At 49.8% G+C, this 25,951-nt stretch overlaps 1 long non-coding RNA gene across 9 annotated transcripts in view; it reads left to right on the forward strand.

Annotated features, from left to right (window-relative positions):
* The first annotated feature begins 660 nt into the window (after positions 1 to 660).
* Positions 661 to 25,951, forward strand: part of LOC138923429 (uncharacterized) — a 59,686-nt gene continuing 34,395 nt past the window's right edge. For 2 of the 9 annotated variants that reach the window (XR_011437021.1, XR_011437015.1), the window contains exons 1-4: positions 663 to 1,107; positions 5,114 to 5,295; positions 8,012 to 8,217; positions 12,960 to 13,232. This is a non-coding gene — a long non-coding RNA (uncharacterized lncRNA). Of the gene's footprint in view, positions 1,108 to 4,322; positions 4,437 to 5,113; positions 5,296 to 8,011; positions 8,218 to 11,571; positions 12,087 to 12,959; positions 13,233 to 25,951 lie in introns of those variants that run through there. The other 7 variants (XR_011437020.1, XR_011437014.1, XR_011437022.1 and 4 more) reach the window with 6 other exon arrangements.

Genomic DNA, 25,951 nt, shown 5'->3' on the forward strand with positions numbered 1-25,951 from the left:
GAGGATGCTGGGTTTCCTCCTCCGGGTGACCTTCGATCCCTTTCAGTTGAGACCCCTCAGATTCTAGTTGTGTCCCGGCGTCGAGGGTGTTCGGGTCAACCACTGGAGCGGCTCGAGCCCGTTGTCTCTGTGGCTCCAGTGCTTCCCTCAGGTGACTGCCTTCTTCTTGCAGGGAGGCGAGCCTCGTGTCTCCTTCCTCGAGGGTTTCCCGCAGAGTTGCGGTGTCTCTCCGAGCTGGAGTTGCCGGTCTCTCCTTCTCGGGTGGTCCGGTCGCCCGAATGGCTTCCGTCTCCGTTCTCCCCGAGTCGGGTAAGTCTGGCAGCTTTTGCGTCCCCTTCCTCAGCACACCTCTGGTGAAGTCAGAGAGGTGTGCGGGGAGGGAAGCCACGCTGCCGCCCACTCGCCCCAGGGAATGGCCTAAGCCGGAGCCGAGGCCGAGGCGGCCAAACCAGGAGGCCATGGCTGCGGGTCACAGCACTGACCTGGTGCGCTCCGCGAAGAGCGTCCAGCCCAGTCGGACAGCCCCGCCAAGTGTCAGGGCCCCGGCGGCTGCGCGAGGCTAAGAGTCAAATCACAGCCAGGCGCTGCTAGGCAACGGCGGGCTGGCGGCCTGGGGGCGGGGCCTGGGCGGGGCTGGGGCGGGGCCTGGGCGGGGCCTGGGCAGGGCGCGGGCTCCAACCGTTGGGCTCGGGGCTCCCGGAGGGGAGGGGAGGGGCTGCCCGCAACCGCGAGGCCTGCCGCCTGGCCCTCACCCATGGCCACCTCCTGACACGCGTGCCCCGCTCCGCCCCCCTCCACCCCCCACCGCCAGCCCCGTGGGCCTCCGCTCATCCCCAGGGCTTCCCACCACGGCGGTGGGCCCCCCTCTCCCTCTGCTTCAGTGCCGCCCCCGGGGGCCAGGCGGCCCTCCTGCCCCCTGGGGCCGCCCGCCAGGAACGCCGCGCTGAAGGCCGCCATCCCCACACCACCGCCACCTGTGCGCGTGGCAGCGCGTGTGGGCAGAAAGGACCCCAGGGCTCTGACTGCCGCCAAGCGCCTCCCACGCTCCCTCCTGTCCCGCGGCCGGGGATCTTCCCAGCCGGCTTGGAGAACACTCGGAGGGCCAAGGTAGGTGGGGACCCGCCTCCACCGGCAGAGTTCCGACGAGTGTGTTTGGACACACGTCGGCCCCCTGCGCGGAAGCACGACCCTCCTGAGCACCCTGACCGTGGCCATCCCCCACACAGTCGCCGGGGTCCTGGCCCCGCCGCCTCGCCGCCCTCTTCCTGCGGCCCTGCCTGGAGAAGCGGTCCCCGGGAGGAGCCTGGGGGCTCTCGGGCGCCACAGGCGGGGTGTGGCACACCGCGTGCATGCTGTGCGCCCGCTTCTGTCAGCGCGGGGCGGGCTGTGGTCGGGGAAGGGAGTCTTCCCCATGCGTCGAGCGGGCGGTGGAGCGGGGAAAGGACCCAGAGGTGCTCGTGGAGCGCGCGGCCCCCAGCCCCGCTGAGCCCGGCGGAACGTCGTCCTCGGGGCCCGACTCGGGGCCGGCGGCCGAGGCCCGGCTGCGCGCCGCCCCCTGGGCCTGCCGTGCGCTCCTGCCCCGGCGCGGGGCGCGGGGGCGGCGCGGCTGGCCCCGCGGGCCTGGGGACCCGCCGCCGCAGCGACCAGAAAGTCCCGGTCAGCCTGCCCCGAGCTCCGCGGGCCTGGGAGCCCGGCGCCGCCGCCGCCGCCGCCGCCGCCGCCGCCGCCGCCGGCTCGGCAGTGTCGCGCGGGAGCAGCCGCCAGGCCGTCCCGATGCGCGCGCCAGGAGCCCCGCAGGCTGGGGAGCCGCCGCCGCCGCCGCCGCCGCCGCCGCCAGGTAGTGGCCGTCGCACTGCGGGAGGCCGCGGGCCCACCAGAGCATGGGCAGGTGAGGGCCCCGGTCGGCCGCCTCCCTCCGTGCACCCGTCGGGGTCTCCACCGCCCGGGCCCCGCCCCCGGGAGCAGGGACCTGCGCCTTCTCCTGTCCTGCCGGCGACCCTGGCGCCCGTGCTGGCTGCCTGGGGCCACCACTCCCATCCCTGGGGCGCGTGCCTTTGCACAGGCGATGACGGCGGCGCTGGGGTGGGGGGCGCGGGGCGGGGCGCGGCGGGGTGGCGGGTGCTGGGACCGGATTCTCAGCCTTGGGCTCCAGCGGGGCGGGGGGGGGGGGCGATCAAGGAGTGACGTGGGGTGGTCGTGGGGGCAGGGCGCGCCGCGCAGACCCTTGAGGTCCAAGTGCAGACAGCGGAAATCTGTAAAGGGGCTTCCAGCCGGTGGGATCCCCTCGGTGCGTGCGTTTCCCTTGGGCCTTCAGGGAAGCGGGAGGCGGTGCTGCCTCCAGCCCAGGGCGAGGAGGAAGGAGCGGTGCCAGTTGTTGACCGCGTGAAATTTGGAATCGGGAGCAGGATGCAGGCGCCGGGCGCCAGTGAAAGGAAAAAGGGTTCTCCGGATCCTCTTCCTCCCTTTGGCTTTGGCAGCAGCTGCTTCTCCGTGTTGCTTTGGTCCTGCTGCCGTGCTCTTCCGGCGGGCGCTGAGTGTGAAATGCCCCAGGCAGCGGGGCGGGGAAGAGGTTGAGGATGGAAGACGGCGAGCCGGCATGGGTGGGGGGAGCAGGCGGTGCAGGAAAGGTGATCCACCTTTCCTTGCTCTCCGCTTGCTGCCTTTCCCTGAGCCTTGGACTTCCACCCCTTCCGCCTCCGCCCGTCCTCCCGTCCTCCCGTCCAACCGCTCTCTCCTCTGAGTCCTGCCAAGAAGAGGCAGGTCGAACACTTGCGGTGTGCACTGGATCGAAGGGATTACCCTGCTAGGATTAGGCTCGCTCGATGAGCTTGAAGTCCTTTGAGTCAGAACCTGTTTGGGGTCTGCAGAGAGTCGCACGTGGCGGGAGGGTGGCCCGCGTGTGGGTGAGGAGCAGGGAGGAAGGCTGCAGGGGCGAGGCCTTGGAGATTCTGCTCCAGTTTGGCCTGCAGGCAGTGGAGAACCCTGGATTCCCTCCAAGCAGGGAAGCGATGGGACCACACACAAACTCGGGTCCGGGTACCCGATTTCGCAGCCAAGCCAATCAGTGAGAAGTCAGGGTTGCAGCAAGGAAAGAGGTTTATGATCAAGAGGCGGCCAGACAAGGAGGTGGGAGTAAAACTCAAACCCGCCTCCTCAAAGGGAAAACAAAACGTTGGGGCGTTTATCTGGGGTTGGGGTAGGGGTGGGACCAGGAGAGCGCTGGGGGTGAAGCTTGAAGAGTCCTCTGCTCAGGTGCGACTGTCACTCGTATTTCTTCGTGGGTCACAAGGGCGAAGTCAGTGGGGTTCGACGCGTTGCACGCCGAGGATCTCTGTCCGTGACGCGGAAAGTGGGCGATCCGTCATTTCAGCTGGTCCAAGCCTCTGCACGATGTCCGCTCGGGCGGGGTCCGGGGGGGCTGCCATCAAGCTGCTCTCTGATCTGCCGTCTTCCTGTTGTTCTGCAAAACAACCTCAGAAACTTTGGTTACTTTCTCGCCCACGTCCACCCCTGTGGGGGCCGGGCACCGTGGTGTCAGTAACGGCAGGGTTTTCCTCTTGGGTCACCCTCCCAACAGTGTGGAGGATGGGTTCAAGCGGGGAGGGGGGGGGGTGCGGTGTGCCAGGAGGCCAGCCGGCAAGATCAGTAAGGAGTCTACTGGGCTGGTTGCGTGCAAGAGACAGGAAGGCATGCGGCAGAGCAGCGGGGACGGCAAAGACGGGAAGGCGCTCGGCTCCCTTTGGGTGAGACAGAGAGCTCAAGCGTGGCCCTGAGGCCTCTCGCTCTCGGGGGCGGGGGGGGGGGGATGAGATGGGCAGAGGTTTTCTGAGGTGATGAAAGGAAGGTAAGAGGAGGGGGAGGGTTTTTTTGGAGGATACCGGGCTCCCTTTTGGACGTGTCGGTTTTGAGAAGCCTTTGGACATCCCGAGAGGTGCGTCCAGCAGACAGTTAGAGAAAGCAGCGTGGAGTCAGGGGCAGGGTGACGTCAGTCGTACGCACTCAGAAGCCCTGGGCGTCCGGGGGGCGAGTCGAATCGTAGGAGAGCGCATGAGCTTGCTCTGAGACCCGAGGGGTTCCTGTTCCCTGAAGACCGTGCCTTCGAGAACAGAACCCTTGGAGAAGTGGTCGGGAGGAGAAGCCGCAGAGGAAAGGGAGACAGAGGGGTCTGAGGTTAGGAAGGGCACCTGGGGAGGGGGCCATCCCCCACAGAAAGAGGGTGGAGAGAACTTGCAGAGACTGAAGGCGTGGGCAGCATTCCTCAGACACCACAGAGAGTTTAGGAAGGCGAAGGAACCGAAGGGCGTGCCCTGGCCTCTTGCTAGGACGGGACGGCGACGAGATTTGGGGAGTCTTTCGAGGAGCCGGTGAGAGACGAGGCGATGACTGGATGGCTGACGAGGAGTCGAGGTCTTTTGGCAGCAGCTTAGCCGTGAAAGGTAGAGAGAGAAGGCGGTGGTGGAGGAGCGGAAAGGAGAGGTGTGGATGCTGGGAGAGACTTGGGTGTGTGTGCTCAGCGGCTTAAGGAAAGAGACGGGCCGAAGAGAAAGCAGCTGGCAAACTGAGGGAACGAGATCTTTGGGGGAGGCTGAGCAGACGGTTCCCAGGGCACCCCACGTGGAGCCAGGGCCCTGGAACTGCCAAGCTGAATCCCTCTTCCTGGAAAACCAAAGGGAAAGGGGAGGGGTGGGTGGAGAGAAATAGAGGGACGTTCAAACGGGGGTGGGGGGTGGTGCGGGAAACGGAGAGTTCTTGACTAGCTGGCCTCTGATCTCTTCGGGTACCGAACGGTATGAGGACGATCCCGCTTGAGGCAGGCGATGGAGATGATTTGGAGGGGCTGTTGAGGAAACGGGGCGGGGTGGGGGCGGGGGTTGCCCACGGCCCTCTGATGGGCTTGGGGGTGGAAGCGGCTTCCATGCCCATCGCGAGGCGCCGGTTCAGTCAGTCGGTGTCCATCCGGACCACAGACCACAGACCCCTGCTTTGGAAAACAACAAGATGCAGTTCGTAAACCCTTGCAAAGATCTCTGAGGTCTGGTGACTGGCTTTGCAACCCAAAGCGAGTCAGGGAATAAGATCCTCCCGTGCTTAGGCGTTTTCCTGTCTGTCCCAGAGGCCGCAGAGCACCCGAGGGCGGTTTCCCAGGCAGTGGAAAGAGGAGGAGGACCGAGCCGGGGGAAAGCAAGCTTTCCTCGTGAAGTTTGGATGCCCGCTGCACGTTGGTGCCCTTCCCCTTTCTTCCTACTGTCCCGGGAGTGGGCGCCCTCGCGCGCTTTCTGATGCTGCAGCACTAAGGCAAGTGAGGTTCCCGTTCCCCGAGGGAAAGCTCCATAAACGCCCCCCTCCCCCCACCCCCACCCTTCCCACCCCCCCACTCTTCCCACACCCCCACCCCCCAAATCACCAATCACTGTTAAATCTCCAGTGCTTGGGCCAAGTATGCCAAGAAGCACCTGAAATTCATTTTTAAAGCAGCAATCCTGTCTAGAAATTAAGCTGTGAGTTTTACCTTACTTTCCCTTTCTTCCCCATCTCTAACCTCATTCTAGTGCAATTTAGTTTACAAAAGCATCTTCCAGGGAGAGCATTCATATCTGCACGTGGTGAGAAAGTGTATCTGTCTGTATATATAAAATCGTATTAAAGCTGGTTTCCTTATTATTTCATTTTAGAACATCCCTGTAGCTCAATGGTGTTCAAAGTAAACATGGAGAACAGAAAGCATCCATCTCTACCTAGTGGAGCAAAAAATGACTGAATTCCCATACCATATAAATACCCCATGAAAACACAGAGGAATCCTTGTTCCACCCAGCATTCACTGAGTATCTGCCTCGTGGCAAGCACTGCGGATGTGCTTGGATACAAAGCTAAATAAAACGTGGGCCCACTCCCAGCAGTTCAACATCTAGCAGTCTTTGTCCTATGCTCTTAAATCTTGCTAAGGATTGGGTTTTGTTTGTAATAGAAATTCTAAAGCAGGGACAGAAGAAGTTATCTTTCCTAAATTGCCCACCTCTGTTGTCTAATTATTCCACTGAGGAAAACACTTGGTCTTGGTCTTGGTCCTTCGCTGAGCTCAGATATGTTTTGCTGACACACACAGTCTGGGCAGCATCCAGCCCCCCGTTTACTCCCTGGTCTTTAAGTCTAGTAAGTATTTTATCATTTACACCTTTCGATGTCCAAAGAGAGTGCCGCTCGGGGTTTAAAACATGCAGTTTCCTTCACTACCTCCCCAAATAACGGGGTCATTTCAGGACCAGGACAGTTTGGCACTGGGACGTGTTTCCCAGAAGTACTAATAGTTCGAGAGAGGAGCAAGTGTCTTCACATCTGCAGGTCTGGGTGCCGAACTTTCTACTGTCAGTGAGAATCATGTCCCAGTGAAAATGTAGAAGTGAACCAACCCTCAAAGGGATAAGGTGACAGGGAGTGGTGTTTACTTGAGTCAGAGAGTAACTGAAAATGACTTCTGCAGCTGGAATGAAACAAAGGGTTGAAGGTCAACTTCCTCTTTGATTTTGGCTAGTCAGCAGTTCAAGCAGCCTTTTCAAATGTTTCGTGTCTGCTGACTTGTCCAACTCTATAAAAGACCCCACATCTTGCACCAACCTGTACCTCTTGGGCACTGGAGCGAAACAAAAGGAAAAATGTTCCGTCTTATTAGAATTAATGAAGTCATGCCACTCACATCCGTCCACGTTACTCCACTTTGGTCACCACCATTGTGGTCCATGCTGACATCATTTCTTTCGTAGATTACTGCAGTGGCCTTCTCCCTGGTCTCTCACATCCTGTTTACCCCATCCAAAGCATTCTTCACATTAAATCGCTGTAATTCATTAATTCACAGTATTAATTCACAGTAATCTTTTGGAAACTCAAATAATACAACTAAAATCTGAATACCCTACACATATAAATAAATCCTAACTTAAAAATTTCCCCTGGCTCCCCATTGCTCCAAAGACTTAAGTAGTTGATTTGGCCCAGAGAACTCTGCTTAATCTGTGCCTCCCACGCTTTTCCCTCTTCTTGTTGCATCACATTCCTCCCTCCTCACACTCTCTGCTCTCATCACCCAGATTCCTCTGCGTGGAACACTTCTCCCTCCCTGCTTTGCCAAGTTGTCTCCTACTCGCCTTTTACCTCTTAAGCCTTATCAGCTCCTGAGGGGTGGGTGAGGAAGACCCTCTTCTCCTTGGTTAGGCCAAATCCCCATGTTTTAAGCTCCCTTGGCACCGACAACCAGCTCATGAAACCTTCATAGAATGTAACATGGGACATTTACACAATCTTGTATAATTAATTTCTGCCTGATCTCCCCTCTAGACTGTAAGATCCATGAAGGCAGAGACTCTACCTTTTTGCTTACCATTGTATTCCAGAGCCTGGCATAGTGTCTGGCACATGTTAGGTACTAAATAAATTCATTCTGAAGGAAGGAAGAATGCATGAGTGGTAAATTGATACTTCTAAAATAATAAAGAGGAGGCCTAGCATTTTAAATGAGTGATAATAATGGGTAGCACATATTAAACTTCTAGTGTTAGGTAAACACTGTTCAAAACTCTTTACTCAGTCATTCCAGTTCCGAGGACCAACCCTATCAGTACACATCAGTATCTGCGCATAATAGATGAGATCTGAGACTCAGGCTACTTGTGCAAGGCCAGGCAGCCAGTGTAAGGTGAAGCCTTAACAGTTGTCAATATTGTTACTCTATTTATTACTATTCTCACCTTGGTGGAGTTCCTAAGAGTGCCATCGCCAAAGGGGGTGGTGTTGGGCAGGCACAGCCCTGCCCCCAGGCCTCTGAGCACCTTCTAAGGCTGGGCCTGGAGTGAGAGTTTGGGGGCCCCGGGGCTGTGAGGGCCTGCCCACCGTAATGGAAATGGCAGATGGAGGAAAGGATCCTTCAGGCTGGGCAGTGGGGAAGGTCACTCAGGCATCCAGAAACCTTCCTCAGAACCTGTCTTTGAATTAAATCTCAACTCATATCTTCCAGAAGCCTGAGGTGAGATGTCTGGCCATGTTGCTGGTGCCGTCGCCCTCAAGAAGCCAAACAGGCTCTCAGAGTCTCTCAGGCCCTGCCCCCAGACGTGGCCCCGCCCCAGAGCATGCTGGGCAGGATCTCCCCATAGATCCCTCCTATTGCCGATGTATTCCTCCAGAGGATTCTGAGCTCTGCTTGGTGTTTCCAGCTGTGATGAGGTAAATGTAGTCTTGGTCCTCTGGAAAAGTAGATAATTAAGGCAGATAGTCCACACATGTGAAAGTGTTGTGACTTGGAAAGGGCGGGCAGATCCCAGGTTGGGAGGATTAAGGAAAGCATTGAGGGAAACCTTTCAGTATGGTGGGAAGGAAGGAGGAAAGAAGAGATGGAGGATCTCATTTTGGTTTTGGTTTTGTTTTGTTTTGAAGTTTTTATGAAGAAAAGTTCCCATCTGATGACTTCTCTGTTTCCCTCTGGTGGTCCAGCACATATGATCAATGAGCGAGGAGTGTGGACAAGGTGTAGGAAACTGGAATTGTTTTGAGAACTTAGGCAAGCGAGTTGACTGAGAAAACAATCACAGAAGGTCCCCCGAGACAGGGCCTCTGTTGCCTCCACTGGGTGTCCCAAGTGCTTGGAAGAGCGTCTGGCACATGGTAACACAGGAGGAATGACTGGATTCTGAGGCAGTGGTGAAGCTGAGCAACAAATGTAGAACAGAAGTTTATGGGGCACAAACACACTTGTGTGATTTTATCCAAGAGGAAGCAGGCCCTTATTTGAAGGCAGTTCTAAAAAAGGCAGAGTTGGATTTTGCTAGACAGGATGAACGAAAGAAGGGGGTAGGCTGTTTAGAGCAGAGCAGTATATTTAGGTTTAGGATTAAGTGATGCCCCATGAAGTTTTCCTTGGAGAGGGAGGAAATGAAGACAAAGGTTGTCAGGTGAGCAGGGGAAAGTATAGAGTGGCTTGTAGTTCCTGAATAGGTTGAGGAATTAACATGCTGAGGGCATAAGCTGAGAGGATAAAGGGTGGAATGTCAGACTGTATTTTTTCAGAACACGCAAATGTTGCTGGTGATAAGTTCTAGGATATGGCCATAACTGAACTGGAATGAAGGTAAAGGACTCTAAGATGAGAAGGAGCAGACAGTGAGAGATCAGATCATTGGATGGTCTATCCGCATGGATGTTGGGGCCTCTGATTGATTCCTTCCACTTTGAGTTCCTTTCCTGTCCTCCACAGAATTGGCATTTCCTCTAACTCTAACCTTCAGTCCATGGCATGACTCTGGACAAGAAGGCAGAAATGGGGTGGTGAGAGAGAGGGCTGAAGTAGACATCCGTTTTGTTTTTGTTTTTATTTTGACACTCAGCATTCACTCACCTTCTAAAAATAGTCCTTCTTTTGCCCTCTGGGGATCTAACCCCGTTGTCAGTTTCAGTCCATGTCAAGTGGAGTTGTTTATCACTAACGCTCTTACTTTAAAGGAGGGCATTGAAGTCAGGCTTGGCCAAAAAGATTGGTCCATGCTTTTGGCAACAGCGTTTGGTCAGGGATGGGCATGTGACCCAACTGGAGACAATAAGGCACAGTGGGACTTTTAAAGGGACTAGTGGGAGAAACAACCCATTTTTAGCTGTGCTTTTAGTTTGGAAGATGTAGCTACGAACTTGCCAGACAGACTTACAAGGTAGCCAGTCCAGAATCTAGAGCAGAGAAATGGATAGAAACTGAAACTTGATGACATCAGCTGAGCCCCAATATGAATCCTCCTGCCTGAGGGCAGCCTTACTCCCAGACCTTTTTCAGGTGCCTGAGTCAACAGATCCTGTTTTTAAAGTCAGTTGAATTGTACTTGCCATCATTTACATCCAAAGAATCCCTCACAGCGTAAGGGGGCTCTCCATCCCTGGCTCCCTCTTCTGTGCTAGCACTCTGAATATATATTACCTTCTCTGCCTTTCAGGTCGTGCTCTTCGATAAAAGAGGGTAAAGAAACCTACTTCAAAGCATTGTAAAGTTTAAATGGGATAATATACATAAAAAGCATAAATTTGTTTCACAACATTGAAGTACAATAAGCAGTACTTAATTTTTCTAAATTAAATTAAATCTGGCTCAAAGACCCCATTTTAAAGGGTAGGAAGATATACAATAGTAGTCATTAATGGGAGCTTTTTGCCTATTTAGTTAAGTATTCACCATCAAATATGTAGGTAAGAGCCTGTGATCTTGAGTCCATCTTGGTTGCCCCTGGGATTTTCATTGCCCAAGCCCTTCAGGCCCATTGAAAGGCCAGTGGCTGCACAGCCTCTGTGCTAAGTGTGAGCAATGCCGTGTCTTGCGACAGCTCTCAAGATGATGGGGCTTGATGATTAGTCATCTCAGCATCATCACTTCATCCCTTAAAACATTGTGCTGTCTCCTAGAGGACTTCCACACAGAACCCGTCCACCTAAGGGACTCGTGTCTACATGCTGATTCTCAGGGTCTTGGAGCCACTGCTACCTTTAGGCAACTCTCCTTCTCTCACCCCAGCACTTGTGTCAACCCCTATCTCCTCTCTCCTTGGAGCAGCCAGCTAAAGTCTCCTCCCACATGAGGGTCTGGACAGGTGTCCACAACTGTACGACAGGTGTCTCACAACTTCTCCTTGGGTTCAGGAAACATGAAAGCCATTAATAACTCCTGAACCCAGAAGCCCAGAACTTCCTGTAAGACAAATGAGGAAAGGTAACTTTTATTCCTTCTGGAGTCCCCTCAGGTGGAGGGTAGAAACAGCATTATCCTGCTTCAAATGAAGGTTGCCTCAAGCTGGGCAAGAATCCCTGCAAAGGAAAATTACCTACTCTTGTCAGCCCAACCCCCTCCCACAGTGAAGCATTGCTAAACTTGCATAATACTCAGTTCCTTCTCTACCTCCTGGCCCCCATAGAAGGAAGAAACAGACCCCGAGTCTCCTGGGAGAGATAGGGAGGCAGCCTCCACAAATCTCTGAGCTTCCACTTGGCCTCCCTAAGGAAGACCAAATGTGTCCTTGTGACCCCAGGAAAATAGCCTAATTTAGGCTCTGATCCAGGGCCAATGGAAGTTCCAGAGGAAAGGCCTCAAGAGGAGCCCCGGGGCCAGCCCCGTGGCCAAGTGGTTAAGTTCGCACGCTCCGCATTGGCGGCCCAGGGTTTCACTGGTTCGGATCCTGGGTGTGGACATGGCACTGCTCATCAGGCCACGTTGAGGCAGCGTCCCACATGCCACAACTAGAGGGACCCACAACTGAAATATACAACTATGTACTGAGGGGATTTGGGGAGCAAAAAGAGAAAAAAAGAAGAAGAAGATTGGCAACAGTTGTTAGCTCAGGTGCCAATCTTTAAAAAAAAAAAAGAGAGAGAGAGAGAAGAGCCCCTTCTCATAGCCTGGGCCCCTTCATTGTGGCTGCAGATTAGGGCACAGTTCTGAGTGTTAATCCATGTGAAGGCTGCCTCAAGAAAGCTGATTCCCTTAGGCAGCACCTGGTACCAGAGAAATTCACAGTACCTGAAGCTGGGATCTGGGGTTCCCATACCCAAGCCACATCAAGGTATCAGTCAATTCATGCATTTTATTGGCCCTGACATTAGGTTTGGAGTGTGGGCTTGAGTGTATAAAAATTCAGGTAACCCATTCCCATCACATTCTATGTCACTGAAAATTCTTCAGGCACCACAGAATATCGTGTAAATGAGACCCCCAACCCCACCCCCACCCCCACCCCCCACACCCCCCAAGCTGCACAGCACTGATCTCTGGGTATAAGCAGCAAGCCCATGAAATCTGTTTGTAGAGAAATTCATCCTCATCTCTCCAGTCACTGTTCAGCTAATACGTTTTCCTTCTTTTGGTAAGAGTCCTGCTTTCCCATAGGAACTGGAATCTGGGAAAAAGGAAAACAGTACTAGAAGCAGAACAAGAGTGTGGGATCACTCCTGGGTGGTACTGTCACCTCATTTGGACAGTTCACTGCCTAGATGTGCTGAGTGTGCAAATTCTGTCTCGTTGCCTCATCCAGTGTTTCTCTGAATAGAAGCAAATATCTGGGCACCAGGTATGACTTGTTTTGTGACCCCAGCCAGTAAGTCAGCCCTTTTGAGCCACCACCTCTCCCTTGGTTAGAAGCTCTTTGGCAATGGGTTCATGCAAAACATCCCAGAATGGGAGCTACATGCTGAATTCCCTAGTACTGGCTTTGCCATCGATTTTGTGATTCATCCTCTCTGATGTTCAAGCTGTGAGAAGCAAATTTGAAATGATGGATGTGCTATATTAAATATATCAATAAGAGCAGAAGTTAAACCTTGCAAGCTGTAGGGTTTGCTTCCTCTATCAGCCTGGCTATCTCTATGGGAACTGAAGGTTGCTTCTTTAGGCCTGTAGTTGGGGAGCTAGAGCAGAGTGGAGATACGGTGGCGGAGTGAGGATGAGCCGTCTTGCACCTAATTTTTCCTCCCCTCTAAGTCTGAATACTGGCAGTGGTGAGGCAGGTGGTTCTAAGGGCTCCTTTCACTTTACCGTTCATGATGACCCCACACCGCCTTTACCTCCATGCCACCTTTCCCTCCTTCCTTGGATGCTTCAATCTCTTTGATGTTTTTCTTACCAAACGTTACTCCACTTAGCCATTAAACAGCTTTAACTTTGATGACGTGGATATGGATGAGCACAAGGATCCACTTGGTCCCTTTGGTCACTTTTGCTTCAGTGAACTCAGTGGGATGTCCAAGAAGAAACCCTTGTGTTAGGAAGAGTTCTAAGAAGGTTCCAAAGATCCCTTCTTTTGCTAGTCACACCCTTGTATAAACTGCTCCCCTTGAGTGTAAGCTGGACCTCATGATTTGCTTCTGACTAATAGGATAAGGGAAAGGTGATGGGATATCATTTCCCTCATTAGTTTACAAGATTGTGACTTGTGTCTTGCTAGCAGACTCTCTCCTGGCTTTGATGAAGCAAGCTGCCATGTTGGAGAGGCCTACATGACAAGGAACTGAAGGTTGCCTCCAGCCAACTCCAGCCAACAGCCATCCAGGAATTGAGGCTCTCAGTCCAACAGGCCTTGAGGAACTGCATCCAGCCAGCAACTATAGAAGTGAGCAAAGAAGTGTGTATTTCCCCAGTCAAGCCTTCCGATGAGACCCCAGCCCCAGCTGACACCTTAATTGCAGCCTTGTGAGAGACCTTGGAGCAGAGAACCCAGGTAGGCCTTGCCTACATTCCTCACCAACAGAAACTATGAATTAATAAATACTTGGTTTTTTAAGCCACTAACTTTTTGGGTATTTGTTATATAGTAACTAACACACCCCTAAATTACTGTAACCTTGGTGTAAGATGTAGCATGGCTGGGAAGGCAGGCACCAAATGAGAGGACAACCTCCTTGACAACATTCCTGGAGATACTGTCTTCAATCTCGAAGACTATCCCCAATTCTCTTAGCTGCAGTGGTACCATTGTGCTCCCCCCAGCCCTGATTAGTCTCCAGGAGGTGAGGCCTAGGTAAGGTAGTGCTGGGTGGAGTGGATGGCCAGTATGTGGGGTGTTAATCTGTCTGGAAGGGACATTGTGAGCTCGAAGTGACCCTCAGGGAACATGAGGCGTGATGATAAGGTCATTCTTCCCCTCCTCATTTTTTCCTTCCTTTTCCACTCACTCCACCATTCCTTTTTCCCTACTTGTTTTCTCCTTTTGCCCCAAATTCTGGGTGGCTGCCCAACGACCATTCCTACAAATGATAGCCAGGTGATCTCTTGGTCTTGCAATAATTCTACCAAGCTGGGCATCCTGAGGCAGTTTCCCTTGGGAGCGGCTCTTCCCATTCCTTGAGGTGTCCTCACATGCAGGGAGACCTCATTGTTGAGCTCAGAATGTGCCTTCCAGACAGATTAACACCCCACATATAATAGATTCTTCAGCGGGACCCACCCAGTTCCTGGACCCTGCCCTGGCCACTCCAGTGTCCACAATCGCAAAACCCATCCATACACACACCTGCACTGACTGCTCACCTGTGAGATACTCAGGAATCAGCAACTTCTTCTAAATGAAGGTAAGTTACCATTTTCAGGAAAATATTCCTATCTCTGATCCTTTTCAGAGCTGCAAGTTCTCTCCTCCCTTCTGCTCCAGGAAGGGTAGAGGAAGGGGAAGGGTGGACTGCTCCCCAATTTCGTTAGGGTCAGCTGACGTGTGGGGACGTGGCCCACCACCCAGACTTCCTGAGGGAGAGAAAGGCTCTTAGGAGCAGGTGACATTCATTCCTCACCAAGAGATCCAAGAGCAACATTTCCCCCTGCCACTCACCTCAGGGCCTAAACACCCCCACACTTCCAATTCCAAAACTTTCTGAGGCAACAAGGGGAAATTCTGGCTGTATCCTTCCAGAGGAACGCATCCCACCCTGCAGCTGTGTATAGTTCAGGATAGTGAGGGAGCAGATGGAAAGACAAGTTGAGCCAAGTTCTGGACTTGAAGGGTTTCTCTCATTTTGAAAAGGCCCGGAAGTTTTTAGAGTAAACTTTTTGTACTTTTTATGAAAAAGTAAAGTGTTTTAAGTACAGGACATCTGAATAAGGTCAAATACAGGACCCAAGATAAAACTGAGAAAGCCACTGTCAGGCCCCCTACAAGGGACTGGTCGTCTTGCAGAAACCAAAAGAGCTGACTTCCCTCCTTCCTTTCCCTGAGCATAAGCACTGGGAACCCCAAATCCACTCCCCCAAAGCACCACACAGAGAACACTACTCTCTCCTAGCAGAACCATTTATTGAGGACGATCAGTATCCTTGGTTGTGCTAACCATGGTTCTCATCAGAGGATGTGTTCTCGTGAAAACTGCAATGCTTTCTCAACAAGGACTGAATGATTTCTTTGGGGACATTTTTCCTCCCTGGAAGTGTTGGAGAAGCATTTCCTGTTTGAATAGAAGAGTCAGATCTCTGAACACAGTGCTTTCATTAGAGGTGAGGGTGGCCGGAGGGACGTGGCATACATCATGCATGCAGGTGGGTCTTGGATGGGGCACAGACTCCCTGTAGGGTGGGGAAGGGGGTTGACTCTGGCATAAATGCTGGTCCTTGAAGGCCACAACTTTCCAGGGCTGTCTGATCCTGTGTCTTTTGTGTCTAACCCTTGTACGAAAACTCTTGTCAGGAGGGACAGCATCTTGTCTGCAGGACATGGTCCTTGCCCATTCCCCTGGCTGTGGGTCAGAGAGAGCCCCGTAGTTGGAGGGATGCCCCTCGTCAGGCTCTACCTGGGCCTGCAGTTCCCCCTTCTGCTGACTTAACTCTGCAGCCTCAGGTTCGTATCTCCATGCCAGTTTCTCCTCTAGGATCTTCCCGATGGCTGCCATGAGCTCATGAGCTTCAGGAGGCCCACAGCTCACGAGAGCTGCACTTTGAGCTGGGTCTCGGAGCGGTGCAAAGGTTGACGTGAACTTGGCTTTTTGCTGGGGACTTTCCTGCCCTGTGATTTTTTTCTTGGAATTAATCCACTGAAAAAACTGCCTCATTATTTTTCTGAAGTAACTTTCAGGAGGAAACTGTTCATTCTGTGACAGATATGGGGAAGTGCCCTCTAATTCTCTGTCCTCAATAGAGTGGCTCTTCTTTCTGGCTTTAGACATCCCAACTCCTGAATCCTCGCTTCCACATTCTCCTGCTCTGGAGTCCAGAGGTCTCACTCTCTTTGCAGCTGGTGGGAAATTCCTATCCTGGCATTTTCATGAGACATGCTTAGAGGCCCAGGGTTCCCGCTAATCTCCATTGTCCTCCAAGTGGACTTGCAGCACCTGGGAAGCTCCCATGTCCCCACTGGAGACGCTCTGGGACTGAGTCAGTGAGGAGTCGAAGGCAAGCTATCTGAAGTAAGGGATATGTCAGCAGGAGAGCCTTTAGGCTGACTATGTTCCTTGCTCTTCAATTGAAACTTCAACTCGGTATGGAGCTGTTTTTTAATGTCTGATGGTTTGGAATCTTGGGGAACTGGTATTTTTGGTGAGGGACATTCACTGGTCAGGGTAGTTTCTACTTTGCTCACATTGATATTTACCAGTTGGGAGCTTCCCAACTTGTTGGTTGTCAAGATGTCACAAGATTGTGATGTAAGAACGCACAGCTCCTCAGCCTTGAATATCTCCCTGAAGTTCATGGTGGACGTGGAAAAATGTTTTCAATTCTTCTCCACTATCTTTTGGCCCTGAATCATGTCCTCTCTATCACTGGAACTCACATTCTCATCCCTTGGCACATGTCCAGCCCCAGCTTGCCTTGTGGGCACCTCTCAGCTGCATCTGTTATTGTCTAGTGCAGTCTTACTGTGACTCACTTTGTCTATAAAGCTGTGTGTGAGGATCTCTGAAGTCTGTCTGCCATGCTCGATTGCCTGGATGTCCTTGGCAAGCTCCCGGTCGATATCAGAGTGGGATGGTTTTAGGGACCCCTGTCCTTCGTTGCCCACAGATGAGGTAGCAGGGAGTGGAAGATCCAGGATGGGGACTGAATTCGTTGTTTTCATCTTATTTCCCTGAAAACTTTTAGAGCTTCCCTCAGGGGGCTTGGAAACCTCAGCTTTGGAATCCACCCCAGAAATATAGGTGGCTGAGGAGAGAAAGTCAAATTGGGGAAGAGGCCATGTTTTGGCTTCTCTCAACTTATAGGATTTTATGGATTCAAGAACTTTGAGGGGTAGGCCCCACCTCTGACTCACACGAAACCTTATAATATGGGCTTCTAGCACCTGTCGGGTGTTGGGATCCAGAAAAGAAAGCTCTGGAGTGGTCATCTGGGGGTGGACCCCACCTACTGTTATGTTTTTCAAATTTCTGTTTTCCATATTGTTCTGGGAACTCCCAGAAGGAGGGGATGGGTTGTCCTCAGCCAGCCATGAATGACACACCCCAAGGGGGCTCCTCCCCGCAGTGATCTGCCAAAACTTCTGGCTTAGATGTAATCTAAGAATGGTTTTCATTTCATTCTGGTCTGTGTCCTTCCTTGAGACATTTAAGAGTTCATTCCCTGAGTAATTCCTTGAGTGACACACACAGCTACTTTTTGTCTCTCTGGCAGCCCTCAGACTCTTTAGTAGGTAGCATTCTGAGACCCTTGGAGGACTATCTTCTGGGCTCTTCTCTAGGATATATCCAAGATTCCTCTTCATGTCCTGCCTTAGTTGAAACTTTGTTGAGATCGTCTCATGGAAGCTTCCTGGGAAACTCAATTCAGTCTCTGCTCGATCCTTGCTACTCTGGCCCTGAAGCTGACGGAGCTGTGAGTGAGCATGTCTGCCTTTTTGCTGAGATGTTTCTGTGCATTTACACAGAGACTCTAGATTCCTACTGGCATAGAGGCAGCAGTGTGAGAATAGCCTCCTTGGAATGTGGAGCTCCATTTTATCCTGGGGTTCACTGGTGATATGAAAATGGCCAGGAAGGACAGAGACTGGTACATAGGCATGGGAGGACTGGCTGACCAAAGGAGGGGTGAGAGCTTGAGGACAAGTGGCTTCTTGAGATTTTTGGAATGCAGGGACTAAACCCCACAGACTTTCTTGTTGCTTCTGCAACATGTGCCATTTCAGGTGTTGATTTTCAGTTGAGATATGAGAGTCTGACTCAATCTGGGATCTATGGAAAGACACTCCATGGTCCCTAATCTTGGATGGAGAATAAGATGGTAGGATTGAGAGTGGGGATTGAAGGTGGGCATGGGGCTGGACCTGAGTGAAAGGTGGGGGCTGGGATTGGGAGTTGGTCTGAGAGAAGGGTTGCGGATGTACATCGGGGAGGGGAGGAGGGTGAGAATGGGGAAGTGGTGGAGATTCTTGATCCCACATCTTGACTGCAGAAGCATTACAGATTCCATTGAATAAGACAAAATGCGACCCTAGTGGGGCACTACTACTAGAAACCAGGAGAGTGGCCAGCAGGGACTCACTGTGCAGAGAGGGAAGACCCCAAAAGAGCTGGGTATATTTCTGCTGCAAGTTTTCTCCCAAAGTCTTGACATACAGTAGCTGTTGACAAATGTTCAGCTGCCCTGGTTTGCCTGTGATGTCCCAGCCAGTTTAGGGGGCTGTGGTGTCTTGTACATCAAGTGGCTGCAATGAATTCCCTGAAGACATCCGTTGGTTTTCTGAGCACATTTGTTTTGAAAATAGTCCTTCCTCCTTTTCTTTCTTCTCTAATATCTGGAAATCCATTCTCTTTTTTATTTGTCTTGCCAAGAATGCCTGGCCGTTAAGGCCAAGGAAAGAATGGCTGCTGGCCTCCATGTGATTGGTAGCAGAGTCTCCCTAGAGACAGGTCTCTGGTAGACGGAGGGAAACTTGCTCTCGTTGAAAATCAGAGTGTGATAATGTGGGGAGGAACATGCTCTTGGCAGGAGCCTGACAACAAGAGAATTCTGAAATTGACAGACTTGAATGGTCAGTGCCTCTGACTGTTGGGACATAAGTGGACAACCCACCAGGGCTATCTGGAGATGAGTTCTCTGGAACAGACTTCAATAAGATGGAAACCGATTTAGATTGAGTCACAGTTAAAGGGTGGTCTGTCGGTGGTGAGACAGACAGGCTTGGTGGTGCGTGATGACAAGCCAGTGAATCATTGGGATTGATTATCTGGGACAAATTTGGTAAGGGGTTAATATCTTGGGAAAGGGTGCGGTCAAGAGAGAAGATCGTATTCAGAGACAGAGTGGCCTCTGGTTGGAGAATAGGACCCGTTGCCTGGGTGTCATGTGGTGGCAGAGGGGGAAGGGCAAGGGGTTGGGGTGGGGAATGGTCTGCTGGGAATTTGGACTCCAAGGGAGGAAAAGGCTCTGGTGGCATAGAGTGACCTGGTGGTGAGGGTGAAAGAAAGTCAGCTAAGGGTGTCATTGGGTTAGGTGAGAGAACGGAGGGGTGCGGTGGGGAAGGGTCAGGTGGAGGGGATGGTGTTAGGTCTCCTGGAGGGAATTCTGAGAAGGCGGAGGACAGAGTGAATGATGACTCAGTCCCAGAAGCTGTGGAAGCCAGAGAGGACACAGAGGCAGTATCATCTTCCAGGTCCTCCAGGAACAGCAGCCGATTGACCTCCATGGTTGTGTTATTACACACCTCACAGGAGGGGTCTGGACATAGCAGTTGACGAAAGCAGGTGGTATCGTGATACTGGCCCCGGGGACTGAAGGAGACAGGATATACATAGCTGCAGCCAGGACCAGAACAAATATATGGGGCCCTGGTCTGACAGAGGTAGGGGCACCCATTGCATACTGTCCTTTCACATCCCCCCACTTCCTTGAGCTCACAATCTATGTTGTATCCTTCTCCCTAAGACTTAGACAATCTGGATTTCAAAATCTGAGGATTTTCCCTCCCTTATCAATCTCACGTTTCACTGAGGCCCTAGAAATTCTTAGACCCTGCTAAGAAGCGGGATACAGGAAAGAAGGATTGTATTTAGTCACCTTTGCAGCAGAGAAAGCACCTCCCTTGCCTCCTCTGCTTCACTCTGGCAAGCTCTCCAACCTGGGAAACCAGGAAAGTGATGAAGACAGAAGCAAAGAGATATTTTAGGAGGCAGAGTAGAATGTCCTGTATGGTACCCTTGGTAGAATGGACTTAGAGAGCTCCAAGAATTGGGATTCAAGATCACACGGTTAATGATAATAATAAAGCTCACGTATGTATGTTGCTTTATCATTCACAAAGGGCATTCATTCATATATGTATGTCATCCTATGTGAGGCTCAAAACCACCATGTGAGGAACATAGGTCACTGGTTACTTCAAGGAAGAATCTGATCATCCAGGAAGTCAAAGTACTTTCACAAGGTCAGGAGACAGAAGTTCTGACTCTTGACATCTCATACGGCCACTTAAGTGGGAAACGCCCATTGCCCAGGTCCATCACTGCTTCATGCCCAGATGTGGGCAGAGCAGGAATCTGAGAAGTGTTTCAGATTCTGACTGCTTTCCCATGATCCTCTCCTCTGAGGGCTCTGTTTTCTGAGAGGGACTGTATCTAGTGACTGACATCCTCAGAGACCATGGACCTGGGACCTTATGGAAAGGACAGGAAGGGTCACCCTTGGAGAGCGCAGGTGGGATAGGTAGAACCTTACCACTTGGTGTTCCACCTTTTCTTCTCCTCTTGGCTCTGCCCTGACACTGAGAACAAAAAGAAAAGAATGAAGGGCTGGGACTCATTGGTCTCACTTCTCTGTTTAGGAAAGTCAGATATTTGTTATCCGAGAATAATATGACTCTCTATTTTAATTCCTATAATTTTGCATTCCTTCCTTTTATTAATTTTTAAAGGTGATAAGATACTTTCAGTCTTTCCTTCTTTGAAAACCTCGAAGGAGGACTTTTGGCTGGAGTCCACACTTGATCTTCTCAGTCAGAAGTCCTCTGCTCAAGGAGGGCATAGACTCTGAGGCCCACAGTCACATCTGTGCTTCCTCAGATGGGACCCTGTATCCTGGGACAGAGCTCTTGCTCCAGCATCTGCTCGGAGACTCAGCTCTGTTCTCCTGATCTGCCCAACACGAAGGAAGGCTTGGCAAGTGGCACCTGACATGGCAAGATGACTCATGATCAAGTGCTGGGAACGATGTTCTCCTACACAGATCTGAAACGCTAAATAACTGAATCAAGGCCTACAGAATCACTGTTTGGGATTTTATTTGGGAACCTACCAGCACACCCAGATAGTCTGTGAGCTTTAAATGGAATCCTTAGTCCTCCCTGCAGCCCTAGTTCTGCCTGTTCTCTTCCCCTAAGGGAGCAATGGTCTGTCCTCTCCTCAGACTTCCCATTTTAGGTGTCTCTCTGGCCCAGCCAAACTCATTTACAAATGTGAGAAAGGGAACAGGAAAATAAAGAATTATCCTTTGAGGAGTGACTTTTGGTTCCAGCTCCAACACTTAAAGAGCTTGGGAGTCTTTACTATGGTCCTTAGGAGAAGCAAAAGCTGAGCAAACTGAAAATCAATGGCTTTTCTTGAAGTCACCAGAGAATTGAGGTTGCAGGGCAAACTACTACCCAAAATCTTCAGAGAGGGTGAATGCAGAGAATCACAGTTAAGATCAGCTTACCTGGAGCAGAAGCCACTAGAGCCATAAACTGGTAGAAACACGTAAAAGACACTGACAAACTGCTGAGGATGCATGTGGGCTAGCATGAAAGTGAAAACTCCTGGAGGACCATTTAAGGGGAGGCCCCAGCTACTCGTGAGTTTTACTTCCAGGAATCCTACTAAGTTCTCACAGTGAAGAACCATGAAGAAACTCTGATGTTTCTGGCACGGGAGGGTGGGGGAGAAAGGTTACCATTTTGAAAGGATTTTGAAATATCCCCTGAGTGTGCTCCGTAATAGAAGCCTCCTCAGCAGGGGAAAAGAGTACCAAGCCTTATCCCACGTGGGTGAAGGGCAATTACCCAACTGCAACCCCCTGTAGCCTTCCTGTCTAATCTAAAGAGTTCAAAGAAAAGAAAAAAAAAGCTTAGAAACACTTGTGAAGGTCACAACCCAGGGACACAGGCCCACTAAAAGATTTAATTATATCCCCTCCCTTAACACCTTCCCACCACGTCCCCAGGGCTGCAGTATAGTGATGGGATCATAGCTGAAAGAGTTGCAAGGCATAGGCTCTGTTTAAGGAGGAGATTTAGGGGAACCTAAAGACACAAGAAACACAAAAACAAGGACACTAGAGGAAATTGAAGCCTCTGACATGCACAGCTACGGTAAATATTAAACACAGCCCAACACCTAGCCAGATGAGCATAAAACTTCACACTAAAGGTTTATTTATTTCAGTTCCTATTTCCTAATACAGCATGTCTGGCTTTCAACCAAAAATTACAAGGCATGCTAAAAGGCAAGAAAAAACAGTCTAAACAGACAAAGCAAGCATCAGATCCACATTCACATTGACACAGGTTTTGGAAGTATCACACATAGAATCCAAAATAACCATGATTAATATGTTAAGGGCTCTGATGGAAAAAATAGATGGCACACAAGAACAGATGAGGAATGTCAACAGACAGAGGGAAATTCTAAGAAAGAATCAAAAAGGAATGTTAGAAACCAAAAACACTACAAGAAATGGAGAAGGCCTGTGATTGGCTCATCTGTAGATTGCATACGGCCAAGGAAGGAATATGTGAGTTTGAATATATGTCAATAGAAACTTTGCAAACTGAAATGCACAGAGAAAAAGAAAAAAAATTTTAAAGCCCAGACTATCCAAGAACTGTGAGACAGTTTCAAAATATGTAGCATGTGTAATTGGCATACCAGAAGGAGAAAAGAGAAAGAACAGAGTAGAAAAATATTTGAAGTAATAATAGCCAAGGATGTTCCAAAATTAATGACAGGTTAACCATAGATTGTAGAAGCTCAGAAAAGACCCCAACAAGATAAATACTAAAAAAGTCTATACTTGGACATATCGTCTTCAAACTGTAGGAAACCAAAAGATAAATCTTGAAAGAATCCAGAGGAAAATAAACACCCTACATCTAGAGGAACAAGGATGAGAATTGTGGGATTCTCATTATAAACCATGCAAGCAAGAAGAGAGTGGAGTGAAATATTTAAAGTGTTGAAAGAAGAAAAAACACCACCCACCTAGAATTTTATATCTAGTGAGATTATCATTCAAAAGTGAAGGAGAAATAAAACCTTTCTCAGACAAACAAAAACTGAGGGAATTCATCAGCAGCAGACCTGCTCTGCAATAAATATTTTTTAAAAGTTCCTCAGGGAGAAGGAAAATGATAACTTGGATCTTCATTAAAAAGAGGAAGAGAAGGAATAAATCAAGGTAAAATGAAACTTTTATTTTTCTTATTCTCAATTGAGCTAATAATAATAGTGACAATGTATTGCGTGATTATAGTATATGGATAAGTGAAAGGAATGAAAACAATGTTACAGAGGACTTACATTACTTATAAACGTATATTACAAACTCTACAGCAACCACTGAAATTTTTTTTAAAGAACAATTGATATAGTAAGAGATGAGAGAAAATGGAATCATAGAAAATGCTTGTCTAAAACCAGAAAACGCAGAAAAAGAGAAGAAAAAAGAATAGATATAATGAATAGTAAACAGTTATAGACATTGTAGGTATGAGTCCTACCGTATTTTAAAAAAAATCGCTAAATATAAATCGTGTAAATTCACCAATTAAAAAACAGAGACTGTCAGTGGATAAAAAAACAAGACCCAATTAAATGTTGTATACAAAATGCCCACTTTAAAAATAAAGATACAGATAGATTACAAATAAAGACAGAGAAAAATGTACCCTGCTAACACTAACCAAAAGAAAACAGGAGTAACTATATTAATTTCAGACAAAGCAGACTTCAGAACAAGGAAAACTATCAGGGATAAAGAGGGGTATTACATAACCATAAAGGGTCCATGCTCCAACAAGACACACAGTCCTCAACATGTATACATCGAACAACATAGTGTCAAAATATGAGGCAAAAACTGGTAGAACTGCAAAGAGAAATAGTTGAATCCATTGTTATGTTTGGAGATTTCACCCTCTCTCTCAGAAATGGACAGATTCAGCAGGCAGAAAATCAGTATAGATGCAGTTGACCTGAATAGCACCATCAGTCAACGTGATCTAATTGACATTTTGTAGAGTACTTCATCCGATAATACACATTCTTCTCAAACTCTCATGGAACATTCACCAAGATAGACCACGTTCTTGGCCACAAAACACACTTTAACAAAAATAAATAGAGATTGGACAAAGTATGTTTTCAGACCATAATGGAATTAAACTAGGAATCAATTACAGAAGGATAGCTGGAAATCCTAAAATGTTTGGAGATTAAACAACACGCTACTAAACACATTGGTCAAGGAAGAAGTCTCAAAGTATTTTAAACTAAATGAAAATTAAAATAGAACGTATTAAAATTTATAAGGTATAGCAAAAGCAGTATTTAGGGGGAAATTGATAGCATTGAATGCATCTATTTGAAAAGAAAGATTTGATATTTCTGAGGGACCTGATTTACTTACCTGATTGATGTCTCTCTCTTTCCGAAATATTGGGAAACATGGACTCCTCTTTAGGTAGCAGAGTGACAGAAGAAGGAGCCCCACCCCGCACAGGAAGGCAGGGATGGGAATACCTAGGAGCTCAAGCTGGAGCTCAGCCGTGGTGCATTAACATTCCTCAGACAAAGAGGGTGATCTGCATCACCAGAAGTGCACTGCCACCTCAGGCAGCTGGGCGTTAAGAGTGCACATTCTAGACTAGAGTTCCAGGCCCACGTCACAGAGCTTTAGCATAGACACCAAAGGTTCTTGATGGTCGGGGAGGGGAAAACACAGAAGTGATGAACCCACAACCCTTCCCCCACCATCCAGGCCAGCAAATCAGTCCACCCCTCGGAGGCCCTTTAGATCCTTCCAACTTACCTTCCAACTCCACATATTCACCATAGCATATATTTCACCTTGGTGAAATTTTCTATTTATTCTGTTACCCAGCTATTACCTAAGAGCCTTTTATTGCTTGGTGATCTCCTTTTGGACCCCCACGTCATCTTTGAAAGTCGGTCCTGTGCCCAGGGATTTACATCCCCAAGATCTACTCGGCCTTCAACTAAAACTTCCCCTCATACATAATGTGTTTTTACCTGTATGAAACCAGAAATACACTCAGCAGCAGCCCCACCTCCCGTTATCTCCTCAAAAGAATCCACTATCACCAAAAAGCATGAGAGAACAGAGTAGCCTGTATCAACCAACAGAAAGCATGAGAAAGAGGGCCACAAGGGCATGGCACATCCGTGGACCCAGGGCAAACAACTTGAAAATGTTTGGTAGTTCTTGTTTTTCCCGAATCCCTCTTAGGCTAGTCAGCCTCTAAAGGTTCTCAAATCTGGCCCCCTCCACCCATACGGTGTCTCACCCTGCTGCTCCCTCTTTTTCTCTGCCAAATCCCCTCCTCCCAGCAAAATTTTAAACTTTTCCATTATTTTACAGAGCAATTGTGCTGGACCATGACCTGCAGGGTCAAACTCATCTTGATTTAGGACTAGGCTTCTCTTTAGCATAACTTCTAGTGAGCACAGTTGTAATCATATTTGACAGTACCTTTAGATTTTTTTTGAATCACACCTATGGTTACTTCTTCCATGAAAGGTTTTATGATTTTTTTCCCCATCTACTTTCTATCTTTTCCCCAAAATTCCCATTGACATCTCTGTACCTTTTTAAACAATAATGTCATTTTTGTTGATGGTGTATATATATTTATTTCATCTCCCCCCACGCTAGCTAGTCATTTAATAGTTATAACTTTTACAGCTTCATTGTTTAGTGCTAAACTGCTGGAATGAAGCCCTGTGTCATGTCCTCCCTTTGCCTGCCCGCATTCCCTCGCTGAGTCTGATGAATCTATCTTGGCCGCAGACACCCAATCCTTTCCCTCCCATGTGAGAGGGTTTACCAGTAACGACAGCTCCTTTCTTTCCCTGTCTTCTCCCTCATCCACAGCTTCACCATCGTCTCTACCCAAAAGGAAGGCACACTTCAAGCCCACCCCTCTCATGTACCCTCCCTCGACTGCAGGAGGTCTCTGTTCAGACAAATCCCTCTATGTATCTTTGCTTCTCTGGCATTGTTTTTTTTATAGCAAGTCTGGTCCTGACTGCCCCTAAGGTCCCCAGGACTCATGATTGTAAAATCATCCTTTAAAGTCTGAGCAAGATAAGCTCTACCAACAATAGTTTCAGGTGGGGCCGGCCCCGTGGTCGAGTAGTTAAGTTTGCACACTCCGCTTTGGTGGCCCAGCATTTCGCCGGTTTGGATCCCGGGCGTGAACATGGCACATTCATGGACATCCATGTGTGTGTGTGTGTGTGTGTGTGTGTGTGTGTG

This window comes from Equus caballus, chromosome 3, assembly GCF_041296265.1.
Source record: "Equus caballus isolate H_3958 breed thoroughbred chromosome 3, TB-T2T, whole genome shotgun sequence".
Taxonomy (NCBI): domain Eukaryota; kingdom Metazoa; phylum Chordata; class Mammalia; order Perissodactyla; family Equidae; genus Equus; species Equus caballus.